This window comes from Furipterus horrens, unplaced genomic scaffold (assembly GCF_987537825.1).
Source record: "Furipterus horrens unplaced genomic scaffold, mFurHor1.1.pri manual_scaffold_5, whole genome shotgun sequence".
In the NCBI taxonomy this organism is placed as follows: Eukaryota; Metazoa; Chordata; class Mammalia; order Chiroptera; family Furipteridae; genus Furipterus; species Furipterus horrens.
Window position 1 is genome coordinate 185,275,364 of NW_028327175.1, and position 10,319 is coordinate 185,285,682.

Here is a 10,319-nt window from a genome sequence, read left to right on the forward strand (position 1 = left end):
CTGCCTTTCTTCAAAACCACTTATTAAATTGTTATTTCAATCTATTTTCCCTTGTTATTTTTTAGTTTTTAAATAACTTCATCTTTTTCTTTCCCATCTTTCTTGAATCCAATCAAGTCTCCTCATTTCTTCATATTTTGACCATTTCTTTTGTTATATTTCGAAATATTGAGAGATGGTTAAGTAGCCTTTGTCTTCAACTACCTAGATGGCTTTCTTTCCAACTTCTTCCATTCATCTATATGATTAAAATATGTCTGAATATTTATGATAGAAACATTTGTGCTTTGATTCTTCTTTTTGAAATAGACAAACAAAATGATTGTGCTATGAAGCAGAGGAGTAGTTTTTCTAAGCCATGCGGCCTTCACTTTTTACCCTAGAGACAGAAAAGAGTAGAAATCAGCCTGGTTTTTTATAATTTAAATGTTTTTAATGAAGAAAGAATGTCATAACAATCATTCTTTTATAGAGCTTCAATTTATAATGTTTATTTATTATAAAGCCAGAAACTATTCTTATTTAAACTTTTATATAGAAGTTATGTGTTTCATTGTATACTTTAAATCAAATAATTCAAGGCAACCAGATACTTTCTATTGCTACATTTATTTCACTTGTTTAGATCATTTGCATTATATAGACAAAACATCAAACCATTTAATGGTATTATTTTTTTCACCTCATTTCAAAATATAGGGCATCTCTTTAGAGGGTTTGTCTTAAATATTTCACAAATCTCTAGTCATAAATTTAAAAATATATATTTACATAGTTTTTACAAAGTATTAATGTTCACATTTTCATTCTTTTTTCACTGCATAGTGCCACCCTTGCAAATGGTGTCTGTTTTGTGTTTCATTGTCTCTTCACTTCTCTCTTCCATGGTTAACTGACACATCATACATGTAATTGTTAAAATCAGGCTATGACTGGGGACAACTAAACTAGTGTAGTCAGCAGGGTGACATTGGCACTGAAGGAGCCACACACAAATAAGAGTGTAGGCAGCAGCCTCAGCAAACTGCTGCTCCAAGTCCTAGAGTGATAAGGCTGGAGTGAAGTCACATACAAGAATTAAGTCAGGACAAGGAGACAGACAGACAGACAGGAGAGCTGGTAGGAGGCAAGAGATCCAAAAGCCATATCCACGTCCAGGACAGCCCAATCCTTTTGTTACAACAGCACTTTGTTTTTAGACAACTTGGCAAATATGTTTTGATTTGCATGCTAGCTGAATCAATTGACAATTAATTATGGAATTTTGATAAGTAGAGAAACAATATATCAGTTTTGCCTAAGATAGTTTCATTGCTTACTTCTTATTCAAGCATTTATTAATAACTCTGACTTTGACTCTCAGAAGAGTCCTGGTTTCAACAATTAATTATGTTGTCACCTTACCTATGAGTAAGATCCTTAGCCTTCCTAAAGCTCTGTATGGATATTTTTTTTATTGATTCGTGATGTCTCCTCAGGGTTAAGAGTATCTTAAAAAGCTGTAAGAGTTGTCAGCATGGCATATCTATCCTGTGTTTGCCACATTCACGTTAATAGATGAGCCTGATGTAAATACATTGTTTAACTAGAAGAATAAGAAGAATAAAGGATAGTAGTGTACAATTTGATAACTTATTCATTATTGGCACATATAAAAATATTAGAGTATGTTGATGATAGTAAGATTAAGTGCTTAATAAAAGTTAAATATTTTCTGATTTCATTAACGATAAGATGCACATTTTTCATATTGTATCATCGCTAAAATCCAGAAACATCTTACAATCGATGAAGTGTTACAGTTTCATTAACAGGCCATTTGTTTTTAGTGCTACATAAAATTGTATCAGCCCAAATTTAGTTTTTCTTTCAACAGCTACTGCCATCTCCTTGGGAGGTCTGTCGTCAGCTTCAAGTGCCTATGAATTTACTTCTTGCTGCAAAGACCCTTAAGAAATAATTAGGAAGTGAATTTACACTCCCTAGTTTCCCAGCAGGACTTTTTGCTGAGATCACATTCTTGTTTGACTTCCTCTCTGTGCTGGGCAGAATGACCTTTCTTCCAAAATACCACCGTATCCTGATCCCAGAACTTGTAAATAAATAACATAAAATGAAAAAAGAGGAGATAAAGTTGTAGATGGGATTAATTGCTAAAATCTTCTGGTTTAGTACTTTATATAGGTCAAGACAAATATTCCCAAGTCGGATTCAAAGGCTCTCCAAGATCGACCCTTTCAACTGTACTTTCCTGCCTCTGCTCTGGTCTTCTGTATGTAAATAATCATGAAAAGCAAACTCCTTTCTGACAGCCTCGGTTCCCATGTCCCCGCCCTGCACTTGCAGCTGCTTGGGAGATAGGGATATTTTGAGCAGGGACTTTCCTGTTAACCCAGGGTGCACCAAACCGAACCACATTCGGCCTTGATCAGCCCATCAGACTCACAGCTGCAAGATAAACACACTGAATACAATAATACCTTTTTTCTTCCCCCTATAAAGCGACGCACGCCCCCCTTAGGTGTCGAAGTCAGAGCCATTCTTACAGTAGGGCTCCCTCCCGACTTGCTAATTCCCTCAATAAACTTCCTTTTCTGCTCTCTGCATCTTGATGGTTTTCTGAGCAACTCCATTCTTACACTTTCCTTCACAGGTTTGCATAGGCTTCTTTTTTTTACTTTTCCCACAACATTTTCCCTCTTCTTTTCTCTTGGCCAACTTCTACTTATCTTTCAAGTTCTAATTTAATTTTTATTTCCTTAAGGAAGACTATCATGATTTTTAGATTTCTAAATATTTCACTAAACCTGCTGAACATTTAAGAAAATAATCATTATATGTGATTGAATGTTTTATATCTCCCTCCCCTGCTAAAGGGTGAATTTCATGACAGGACGGACAGGTTCATTTTGTTTGTTACGAACCAGCCTGATGCAAAAGACAGCACAAAAACATTTTCTGATTGAATGATAAATTCTATGAGGCAAACTATGAGAAACTTGTGACTCAGAAGAGATAATAAGTTGTCCCGAGATCACACAGCTACTAAGAAGCAGATAGAGGATTCAAATTGTTTTTGCTGTTGATGGTGTCAGAATTTGCATGCTTCCCATAAAGCCCTCTATTATCTTGCCTCTCAAAGACTTTTATAAGTTTACTTCTGAGTATAATAAATATGTACTCAGAAAAATATAAAATATGAGATAAGACCATGTATATAAAAGACACTTAAGATGCAAGCAGTAAATGCACAAACACACACAGATGCTGGGGAAGTACATATACAAATAGAGAAAAAAATAAGTGGACAACCACGCTGTCACAGGAAAATGGCGCTGTGCCCTCATAAGAAATGCCAGGATTTTAATCAAGTGGAAACAACTGTTGATTAAACTTCTGTTTTCTCTGATTTCAAGATGTCTCCTCACCATAAACAACAACGTCAATAGTACATTGACCTGATTTTGCAGGTCCCATGCTCTACTGTGGTTTTATTAAATGCTACCGGGAAAGTTAATTTCCCTGAATTATTCAAGTTCAACTTCAGTCCCTGAAAACAAAGTTATCCTGCCTAACCATTAATAAGTTGTCTGAATGTTAAATAGCACTTTAATTTTGTTTCATTAATGTTCATTAAACAACTGAAAAGGAAGGAAGTTGATTATGTCAAGCTCACAATTTTTAATTAAAATGGAAAGAAGCATCAGCTCCTAATTTGCAAACACAGAGCTTCAGACAGCAAACAGATAAAGTTTACTGCGCATACTTTGGGAAGAAAAATATTAGCGCTTAATTAAACCTTTAGTCATTTAAATGTCTCTACATCAACCACAAATTGAAACTTTGCATCTTCCCATAAACCTCCAAATGCTATGGAATCTCTCATATGAAAACTTTTAAATACTGATGATATGTTCTGTGACTGTGCTATGAACTATATGTACATGAATACAGTAGAAGCAGTTCTGGCTGGGAGTCAGAAAATGTGGTTACAGTTTTGACTTGAGTTTTATCTGATTCATGGTATGCTTTAGGATATATGTCATTAAATATTCCTGGGTCTCGGTTTCCTTCATGAGCAAAATGAAATAATACTTGCTCTTGAAAAAGCTGTTATGTGTTTTATTTATTTGATTTACCTTTATCTGCTTGTTTGTATATGTAGCATAGGTGTTGGGACTGCAGTATAACTCCTTCAAGACAATCCAACATCAGGAAAGAATATTCATAGAACAGCGCACTTTGTCATCTTGACCCAAGGAGAATTTGATTCAGATTCAAGGTGGCAGCCTGTCAACTCAAAGGCTGTCTAAAAACCACAGACTTCCTTTTATCCTCACTGTCTGAACAAAGGAAATAGGCCATTTTTCCATCCTGTTTCCAACAACGACGGAAAGACAGAAAAGTTACAATTCCCTCCAAAGTAACCACTTTTTAGAGCTTGACGGGTGAAAACCACTTTATGTTACAGATCTGTTCATGAGGAAAAAAATGTATATAATTTGAATCTCAGTTCAAATGTACTTGGAGAATTTGCTATATAAGAAAACCTTGCAAAGAACACATAAAAATACAGATTTTTTAGTACATGTATTATATAGTCGATTTTACTTTTATATTTTAATTTTATCTCTACCTTGGGTGCACAGAATTAAGTTAAATTATTCATGCCTGCTCTCACCAGTAGCCCTTGCAGGGTTCCTCATTTATTTCTGTGTATTATTTTTCCTTTACTTCTCATCCCTACTGCTTTTCTTCTGAGAGGTAATAATGTTTTTAATATACAGCTTTCCAATTTCCCTTCTGTGCACCTATTTAGATGTATATGTATCCTTGAAAAATATATGGAGTTGTTTAACATGTGTTTTTAATTTGCATAAATGGTGCTGTAAATCTCATCCTTGCTCCCTTTTCTTATTAACATGTTTGTGAGATGCAGCCTAATTGCAGTAAATCCGGTTCTTTGCTTCTGACTCTGCATCATATTTTATTTTATGCACATACCATATTTCATTTAATCATTTCTCTGGAAATGAGCATTTAGGTTACCCAAATACTGACTATTACCGTCAAAAGGAAAGTTGCTCTAAGAAACTCTGGCTTCAATGAAATGATATAAACATATATCCTAGGCATTGGGAGTCTCTTATCCACAAAGAATTGACATCTTAATCACCCACCAGTAATGCAGAAGGGTTCCTGATAGTCTCAACAGTCCATCAATATTTGCCAACGTTGTTATTTTACCATTCTAAAAAATTAAATAAATGATCTTTAATTTAAAATTATCTCTTTATCATAAAAATATATATAACATTATTCTATTTCTGCATATTTTGAGATATTTATGTGAATTTCTCTCCTATAGTCCATTATTAACTAAAGTTATATTTTTCTAATATTTAAAAATGATTATATTTCTAAAATAAACTCATAATTAAAAGGCGAAAGATTTATACGATCTGAAGAGAAACCAGAGTATAAAACTCATAATTAAAGATGTATTATTTTTAACACACAATTGCATTTAGGGACTTTAGAATTTTCCAATAAATATTTATAAGTAAAATTGACCTGTAATTTCTCTTCTTATACTATTTTTAACTTGTTCAGGTATCAAGATTACAATAAACTTTATTAAAAGAATTTAATAACTTCCTTCTTTATTTTATTTTACTTTTGATAACTTCTTATATAATATTGGGGTTATTTGTTTCTTAAAAAAAAAATTAGCAGAAGTCACCTTTAAACCAGACCTGGGCTTTTGGTGGAAATGAAGTAACAGGTTTCATTGCTAAGTAAATTTTCTGTTTTTATTGTATTATCAATATTTTTGTTTCATATTTTGCCAAATTGGACACTTAATGTTGCTAGAAACATATTGAGTTCATCTAGGATTTTATGATTATATGTAAGGTGATAAAAAGGATTCTTTTACTTTTAAGTTATATATGTATATATATATGTATATATATATATATAATTCTTAAAGAACAGAAGAAAAATGGAAATAAACTAATTGAAAAGAAAGTGGAAAATAATGAGGTAGTGTATTTCATGTTGGTTGACTATAAAGTTTTATCTAGTACATGTTTTTCAAATCTCTCATCAATTTGTTCTTGTTTGCCTAAGCTGTTATTTTCAGAAATGAGTATTTTAAATTATTGAACTATAATTATTCTTTTTTTCTCATATAGTTTTGTCAATTAGTAATTATAGATTTAAAAGGATATATTTCAATACATACATTAATCACCATTTTTATCTTTCTGATGAATTTTGAATGTACTCATATTAAATTTAATTGGATATTAAAATTCTTAACATGGATTTTCTTTGGCTTACAGTATCTTGAATTTTTATAATATTAGTGTATCTTGATTTCTCAGTCTGATAGTCTGTCAATTGATCAATAAGTTTAGCCTACTTAAATGTATTGTAATTACTGATATATTTATATTTATTTCTGAAACTTATTTTGTATTTTCTATTGCCATTTGTCTTTTTACATCTTTCTACTTCTGCCCCTGTCCTTCCTTAAAAAATATATATGTAGACTTGTTTTTCCAGATGTAAAAGTTACTTTTTTCTTCAGGTGGTTCCTCTTATACAGAGATTCATAGTATAAATGTTCCCTATGAACTTCCTAAGCTCCAAAATATTTATGCCTCCAAATTGCAATCCCAAACCTAAACCTAACACACTCTCCCTTATAGTCTCTTCATCCCTAATATCCTCTCCCCACAACACCAGGTATAAAACTTCAGCAGAAACATGCCTGCTTTAGGGTGAATTATGCCACCCCATTAGGTTCAGACCTACCAATTATTAGTCATGTGAATTTGGACAGGAAAATGAAATGCTCCAGACTGAGTGTCCTCATTTGTAAAATGTAACATTTTACAGAGACACCAGCCTCCCAAGGCTTTTGGTGAATCATACAATGCCAAAGAAGGGAAGACATTCATTCACAGTGATACACCATATGCATATAAGATGTGATGCCCAGGACCATACGGTAGCTGGCAATATGAAATGATTGACTAGATCCTGAAAGGAGAACGGGCACTTGCCACATGCAGCAGAGACATACTTGGTAAGTGTACTTGTTGCTTTAATCCTACAGCTCTACTTAAAGAGGGAAGGGTTGGAGTGGCCTGTCATGGTTGTTGAAAGCAATTTGGCACTTTGAGCTTTGTCAACACCGAAAAAAGCTTCATCTAGTTCATGTTTTTTTCTATATTCAACATACTAGTTTCTCACTGTACTTTAAACATATCATTACAGCAAAATCATGATTTCTGAGAAACTCTAAGTTGTTGTAGACTTCCCACACTTTTTAATACCAAATAGATCCTGACATTTTGGGAGATAGAAAGAAGAGTATAAATGAATTCCTCTCACCCCCTCAAACCACCAGGCCTGGCTGACATGGTTACGGACACACATCTATACACCCAGGTTCTACCACTCCCTGCTAGGTGTGGCAGTTATACTCAATAAATGGGCATTGTGCCCACTGCAGGATGGACTCGGGAAAGAAGTCCTCACAAACCCTGAAGTAGACTAGAGACAGGTAGAAGAGGGAAATTTCTGCACCCCAGGTACCTAGGACATGGTCTAGAGGGGAACATGTATGCATACACCAGTCATGGACATACTTCATTAGCTCCAAGGACACCTTGTCCCAGAAAAGTATGTGTGCACAGCTGGAGAAGAATAAGAGCAGACTCTATAAAGCATGACACCCAGGGAAGGGAGGCCATAACCTCAGCTCTAGGGCATTACTAACCCTATGTTTCTTCCATATCAAATTAGATGACCAAGAGACATTTTCTCCGAAACTATTCTGCTTTTTTTTTTTTTTTTTTTTTTAATGCGAAGTATCTCAGTGAAGCAGCTCCTATGTATAATGTAACAGAATTACCTAAGGTGTTTTGTTTATTTCTTCTTCTTTTCAGACATCATATCAGGACATTTTGATTCATTGGTTCTAAAATAGTTGGGAATACCTATTTAAAAAAAATCTCATAGATTGTTCATCTTTCTTTCTATAAAAACCACCTTATTGAGGTATGACTAACACACAAAAAGCAATACATATTTCATGTGTACAATTTGATGAACTTGGAAATAAGTGGACACCATAAAGCCATTACCAGAGACAATGCCATAAACATACCCATCACCTCTAAAAGTTTCCTCCATCCCTACTTATGTACATATGTATGTATCTATGTATGTATTTATTTATTTTGGATGATAAGAACACTTAACATATGATCTACTTGCCATGTTTTTGTATACAATACAGTATTGTTAACTATATGCTCTGAACCTTTCAGTAGATCTTTCTAAAGGAGATGTTAGTTGGACACTTAATACTTAGGAGAATAGGTGTCATAGTAAGTGCCCTTTTCATTCACAAACACAGCAAAAGCAAATGAACACAAGCAATCTGTTTGGAGGTGATAAATATGTTTATTGCAATGAAAGTGGTGATGGCATCACAGGCATATGCATATGTACAAACATCAAAACACATCCATTATATATGTGAAAATTTGTATTTTAAGTATACCTCAACAAAGCTGAATAAAAAAGAAAATTATAAACAGAGCACATGACTAACCTTGATCAGATATCAACAATTCTAAAAATGATTGCAGATGGTCAGAAATGTAGTCATCGTCGGCAGCCGTCCGTCTCGAGAGACGATGGTGTAGCTTCTTAAGAGTCTATCTGCACCGCCGAGAATGGTTGTGCAGTCCGACTCGGGAGTGACACGGTATCTGTCTCCTCCCGTGTTGAATCGACATCTTGCGATGACGCTGGAGTGTCCTCTCCAGTGAAGCTGAAGCTACAGAGCCTGGGCAGGGTGATATGGAGGGTCTGCTGTTGCCCATGCAGCAGACCCCCTCTCTCTTCGCAGCTGAAGGGTCCAAGGGAAAGACGGAGTCAATACAGCTTGACTTCAGGTGCGCCGCAGGAGTTGCCGGTGTTGACTACAACGTCAAACCGCCTTAGGGACTCCGGCTCCGGATTTTCTGTCGGGGTTTACTCCCTTAGCCTTTCCCCTGAAGAGGTATGCCGCAAGGCAGCGGAGGTTTTTTGGAGTCAGAGTTTTCCTTCTCTGATGTACCCTGACTGGAAGATCGAACCAGCGACACTTAGCTCGCAGGCCGACACTCAATCCACTGAGCCAAACCAGCCAGGGGATCAGAAATGTAGTACACTTTATGAAACTTAGCATCTCCTCAGAATATGAAATTAAAAGTTGTAAGTTCTGAGGAACTATATAGTGTTATGTAGGTTTATGGAAAGCCATTGAAGAGTCAAACCATCAAGACTTTAGTAAATAAAAAGAAAGAAAGAAACAGAGAGAGAGAGAGAGAGAGAGGGAAAAAAAAAGAACAGATAGCTAACCATTGGCTTTTCTAGGCAGCTCAATTCACTTTTCATTTTCTGGACCAAGCTCCCTCTGTGAAATGAAGGATTTCAATTAAATAATAATTGAGTTTTTCTTTTATCCCTAAAATCTATATTATGAATTTAAGAAAGTCTCCAATTCCAAATTAAACCAATGTCAGTGCCTTTACTTAAGCCAACCTGCCTATTCCCAGAATATCAGTGCGGGTTATGGGAAAAAATGATCTTCAGTTTTGAATAGTCTACCTGGTGTGACTGAAAAAGATGATTGCTTAGTTCTCAACCAGTTAGTCTCAGCTGTGGAATTCTGCCAGGGAGAAAGTCAAATAATATTTTAATTACTCTGTCAACCAGCTCAGTTATGTATGTTTAAGGTCAACAGATACCATGAAGCACAGATGTAGTAAATTTAGCATGTTCTCCAACTCCAAAGTTGTCTAGGTGGAATCAGATTAGAACTTTGGGTTGAATTTGGCATTTCACAACAAAATATGGAGTGGCAAAAGGAACACGTCTGTATGAGCAGGTTTAACTTCCACCTGGCTATTTGCTGCTTGGTGGACAACGGAAATGACTGTCTGGGCTTCTGTGTCCTCATATGTTGAACAAAATAACAGTCATCATATTTGTAAGAACAAAGACTTTTAGGAAAGACATAATGAAAAATAAATAATGAAGGGTTTTAAATTGTTTTTAAAAGCTGAAGGCATTTATGCACTAATGATGGATGGTGTTTTGAAACCTGGGGAGAGAGGCACTTTAACCCGTCTTGTGCTCTCCAGGCGAGGTCAGGTTTGCACGTGTCTGCAGAGAAAGGGAGTAGAAAGGAAGACAAATGAGCAATATAACAGTGTTCATTACAGTCATCAGGCTGATAGCAGAAAGAGAAA